Source organism: Mustelus asterias, chromosome 28 (assembly GCF_964213995.1).
Source record: "Mustelus asterias chromosome 28, sMusAst1.hap1.1, whole genome shotgun sequence".
Taxonomy (NCBI): Eukaryota; Metazoa; Chordata; class Chondrichthyes; order Carcharhiniformes; family Triakidae; genus Mustelus; species Mustelus asterias.
Genome location: NC_135828.1, coordinates 25830762 through 25838261, shown reverse-complemented (window position 1 = coordinate 25838261; position 7500 = coordinate 25830762).

Here is a 7500-nt window from a genome sequence, read left to right as displayed (position 1 = left end):
CACGGACACTCACCCTCACACTCACACACACACACACTCACATTCAAACATACAAACACACTCACACAAAGATTCACACGCACACATGCTCACACACACACTCACACATACTCACGCTCACACACACACACACACATTCACACTCACACACTCACACTCCCACACACACTCTCACACTCACAAACACCCACACACTCACAAACACACACACACACTCACGCACACACACGCATTCAGACTCAAACATACATACACACACAAACACACACACACAATCACACACACTCACACGCACACTCACACAATCACACACACAAATTCACACTCACACACTCACACAGACGCTCACACAAACACACACTCACACACACACACACCCTCACATGCACACACACCCTCACACTCACTCACACACCCTCACACGCACACACACACACACTCACACACAGACACACACACGCACTCACACACACATAGACACACACACACTCACACTCATATACACACTCACACACTCACACACTCACTCACACACACACTCACAATCTCACATACTGACACACACTCACACAAACACACACTCACACACACACTCATGCACACTTAGCCACACACACTGACACAACTCACACACACACACTCACACACAGACTCACACGCACACTCATTCTCAAGCACACACACATACACAATCACACACCCACACTCACATACACACTCACACTCACATACTCACACTCACACTATCACACACACACACACTCCCACACACACTCTCACACTCACTCACTCACAAACACACACACACACTCACACACTCACACTCAAACTTACATACACACACAAACACACACACACACTCTCACAAAGATTCACACACACACTCACACACACACTCACACCCTCATATACTCACACTCACACACACTCACACGCACAAATTCACACTCACACACTCACACTCACACACACACTCACACTCAAACATACACACACTCACACAAAGATACACACGCACTCACACGCATACATGCACACATGCTCACACACATACATATTCACACTCACAGTCACACACACTTACACACTCACACACTCACACACACTCCCACACACACTCACCCTCTCACATACTCACACACTCTCACACAAACACACACTCACACACACACACACACTCATGCACACTTAGCCACACACACTGACACACTCACACACACAGTCAGACTCACACGCACACTCCTTCTCAAGCACACACACATACACAATCACACACCCACACTCACATACACACACTCACACACACATACACATACTCACACTCACACTCTCACACACACACACACTCTCACACTCACTCACTCACAATCACACACACACACTCACACACTCACACTCAAACGTATATACACACACAAACATTCACACACACTCACACACACAAACTCAAACACAGACACACACACATACACTCACTCATACAAGCACTCACATACTCACACACACACAATCACGCACAGACACATACACACACTCACAATAAAGCCTACACATACTCTCACACTCACCCTCACACACACACTCACCCTCACACTCACACACACACACTCACATTCAAACATACAAACACACTCACACAAAGATTCACACACACTCTCACACGCACACATGCGCACACACACACTCACACTCACACATACTCACCCTCACACTCACACACTCACTCACATTCACGCTCACACTCACACAAATTCACACACACACACACACTCACACTCAAACATACACACACACTCACACAAAGACACACATGCACTCACACACATACATGCACACATGCATGCACACATACACATTCACACTCACAGTCACACACACATACACACTCACACACACTCCCACACACACTCACACTCTCACATACTCACACACACTCACACAAACACACACTCACACACACACACACACTCATGCACACTTATCCACACACACTGACACAACTCACACACACACACACTCACACACACAGACAGACTCACACGCACACTCATTCTCAAGCACACACACATACACAATCACACACCCACACTCACATACACACTCACATACACATACTCACACTCACACTCTCTCACACACACACGCTCCCACACACACTCTCACACTCACTCACTATCACACACACACACTCACACACTCACACTCAAACGTATATACACACACAAACACTCACACACACACACACACACACTCACACACACACACTCAAACACAGACACACACACATACACTCACTCATACACTCACTCACATACTCACACACACACAATCACACACAGACACATACACACACTCACAATCAAGCATACACATACTCTCACAATCACCCTCACACACACACTCACCCTCACACTCACACACACACACACACACTCACATTCAAACATACAAACACACTCACACAAAGATTCACACACACACACTCACACTCACACATACTCACACTCACACACACACACATTCACGCTCACACACTCACACACACACAAATTCACACTCACGCACACACACACACACACACTCACACTCAAACATACACACACACTCACACACAGACACACATGCACTCACACATACATGCACACGTACACATTCACACTCACAGTCACACACATACACACTCACACACACTCACACACACACTCACACTCTCACATACTCACACTCACGCACACTCACACAAACACACACTCACACACACACTCATGCACACTTAGCCACACACACTGACACAACTCACACACACACACTCACACACACAGACAGACTCACACGCACACTCAATCTCAAGCACACGCACATACACAATCACACACACATAGACACATACACTCACTCATACACGCACTCACATACTCACACAAACACAATCACATACACACACTCACAATCAAGCATACACATACTCTCCCACTCACCCTCACACACACACTCACCCTCACACTCACACACACTCACATTCAAACATACAAACACACTCAGACAGATATTCACACACACACTCACACGCACACATACCCACACACACACACTCACACATACTCACACTCACTCTCTCTCACACACACATTCACGCTCACACACTCACACACACACAAATTCACACTCACACACACACTCAAACATACACACACACTCACACAAAGATTCACACACACACACTCACACTCACACATACTCACACTCACACACACACACATTCACGCTCACACACTCACACACACACAAATTCACACTCACGCACACACACACACACACACTCACACTCAAACATACACACACACTCACACACAGACACACATGCACTCACACATACATGCACACGTACACATTCACACTCACAGTCACACACATACACACTCACACACACTCACACACACACTCACACTCTCACATACTCACACTCACGCACACTCACACAAACACACACTCACACACACACTCATGCACACTTAGCCACACACACTGACACAACTCACACACACACACTCACACACACAGACAGACTCACACGCACACTCAATCTCAAGCACACGCACATACACAATCACACACACATAGACACATACACTCACTCATACACGCACTCACATACTCACACAAACACAATCACATACACACACTCACAATCAAGCATACACATACTCTCCCACTCACCCTCACACACACACTCACCCTCACACTCACACACACTCACATTCAAACATACAAACACACTCAGACAGATATTCACACACACACTCACACGCACACATACCCACACACACACACTCACACATACTCACACTCACTCTCTCTCACACACACATTCACGCTCACACACTCACACACACACAAATTCACACTCACACACACACTCAAACATACACACACACTCACACAAAGACACACACGCACTCACACACATACATGCACACATGCTCACACACATACACATTCACACTCACAGTCACACACACTTACACACTCACACATACACTCACACTCTCAGGTACTCGCACCCACGCACACTCACACAAACACACACTCACACACACTGACTCAACTCACACACACACACACACACACACAGACAGACTCACAAGCACACTCATTCTCAAGCACACACACATACACAATCACACACCCACACTCACGTACATACTCATACTCACAATCTCTCACACACACACACTCCCACACACACTCTCACACTCACTCACTCACAAACACACACACACACTCATACACTCACACTCAAACTCACATACACACACAAACACTCACACACACACACGCACGCACTCACTCACATAGACACACACACTCACTCATACACACACTTACATACTCACACACACAATGATGCACACACACATACACACATTCAAACACACGCACACACACTCACATACACTCACACACACACACACACACACACATTCACATTCACACACACTCACACACTCACATAGACACACACTCTCACACACACGCACCCACACACACGGACACACACACTCGCACTCAAACATACACACACAAACTCACACTCACGCACACACACTCACATGCTCACACACACGTGCACACACACACACACGCAAACACACACAGACACACACACATGCAAACACACATTGACCCACACACTCACATACTCACACACACTCAATCACACACATACACACAGACGCACACTCACACTCAAGCATAAACATGCTCTCACACTCACCCTCACACACACACTCACACTCACACACTCACACTCTCACACACTCACATTCACACACACATAGACACATAAACTCACTCATACACACACTCACATACTCACGCACACACAATCAGGCACACACACATACACACACTCACAATCAAGCATACTCATACTCTCACACTCACCCTCACACGGACACTCACCCTCACACTCACACACACACACTCACATTCAAACATACAAACACACTCACACAAAGATTCACACGCACACATGCTCACACACACACTCACACTCACTCACTCACAAACACACACTCACACACTCAAACTTTCATACACACACAAACACTCACACACACGCACACACTCACACACACTCACACACACATAGACACACACACTCACTCATACACACTTACATACTCACACACACAATGATGCACACACACATACACACACTCAAACACACGCACACACACTCACATACACACACACACACACACACGCACACACACACACATTCACATTCACATTCACACACACTCACACACTCACATAGACACTCACACTCTCACACACACGCACCCACACACATGGACACACACATTCGCACTCAAACATACACACACAAACTCACTCTCACACTCACGCACACGCACTCACATCCCCACACACACGTGCACACACATGCAAACACACACAGACACTCACACATGCAAACACACATTGACCCACACACTCACACACACACACTCACACACACAGACAGACTCACACGCACACTCACATACACAATCACACACCCACACTCACATACACACTCACACTCACATACACATACTTACACTGACACTCTCACACACACACACACTCCCACACACACTCTCACACTCACTCAGTCACAAATACACACACACACTCACACACACTCACACTCTCATTTACTCACACTCACACACACGCACAAATTCACACTCACACACTCACACTCACACACACACAGACACACTCAAACAAAGACACACACGCAGTCACACACATACATGCACACATGCTCACAGACATCCACATTCACACTCACAGTCACACACACTTACACACTCACACACTCACACACACTCACACACACACTCACACTCTTACATACTCACACACACTCACACAAACAGACACTCACACACACACTCATGCACACTTAGCCACACACACACTCAAGCACACACACATACACAATCACACACCCACACTCACATGCACACTCACACACTCACACTCACATACACATACTCACGCTCACATTCTCACACACACACACACACTCCCACACACACTCTCACACTCACTCACTCACAATCACACACACACACACTCACACACTCACACTCAAACTTATATACACACACAAACACTCACACACACACACACACACTCACACACACACACTCAAACACAGACACACACACATACACTCACTCAATCATGCACTCACATACTCACAAACACACAATCACACACAGACACATACACACACTCACAATCAAGCATACACATACTCTCACACTCACCCTCACACACACACTCACCCTCACACACACTCACATTCAAACATACAAACACACTCACACAAAGATTCACACACACACACTCACACGCACACACTCACACTCACACATACTCACACTCACACACACACACACACATTCACGCTCACACACTCACAGAAATTCACACTCACACACACACACACTCACACTCAAACATACACACACACTCACACAAAGACACACATGCACTCACACACATACATGCACACTTACACATTCACACTCACAGTCACACACACATACACACTCACACACACTCACACACACACTCACACTCTCACATACTCACACTCACGCACACTCACACAAACACACACTCACACACTCATGCACACTTAGCCACACACACTGACACGACTCACACACACACTCACACACACAGACAGACTCACACGCACACTCAATCTCAAGCACACACACATACACAATCACACACCCACACTCACATACACACTCACACTCACATACACATACACACATACTCACACTCACACTCTCACACACACACACACTCCCACACACACAATCACACACACACACACACACTCACACACTCACACTCAAACTTATATACACACACAAACACTCACACATACACTCACACACTCACAGACACTCAAACACAGACACACACACATTCACACACACATAGACACATACACTCACTCATACACGCACTCACACACTCACTCACACACACACACACACACATTCACGCTCACACACTCACACACACACACACACAAATTCACACTCACACACACACACACTCACACTCACACTCAAACACACACACACTCACACAAAGACACACACGCACTCACACACATACATGCACACATGCTCACACACATCCACATTCACACTCACTGTCACACACACTTACACTCTCACACACACACTCACACTCTCAGGTACTCACACTCACGCACATTCACACAAACACACACTCACACACACACACACACACCCATGCACACTTAGTCACACACACTGACACAACTCACACACACACTCACACACACAGACAGACACACGCACACTCATTCTCAAGCACACACACATACACAATCACACACCCACACTCACGTACACACTCACACTCACATACACATATTCATATTCACACTCTCTC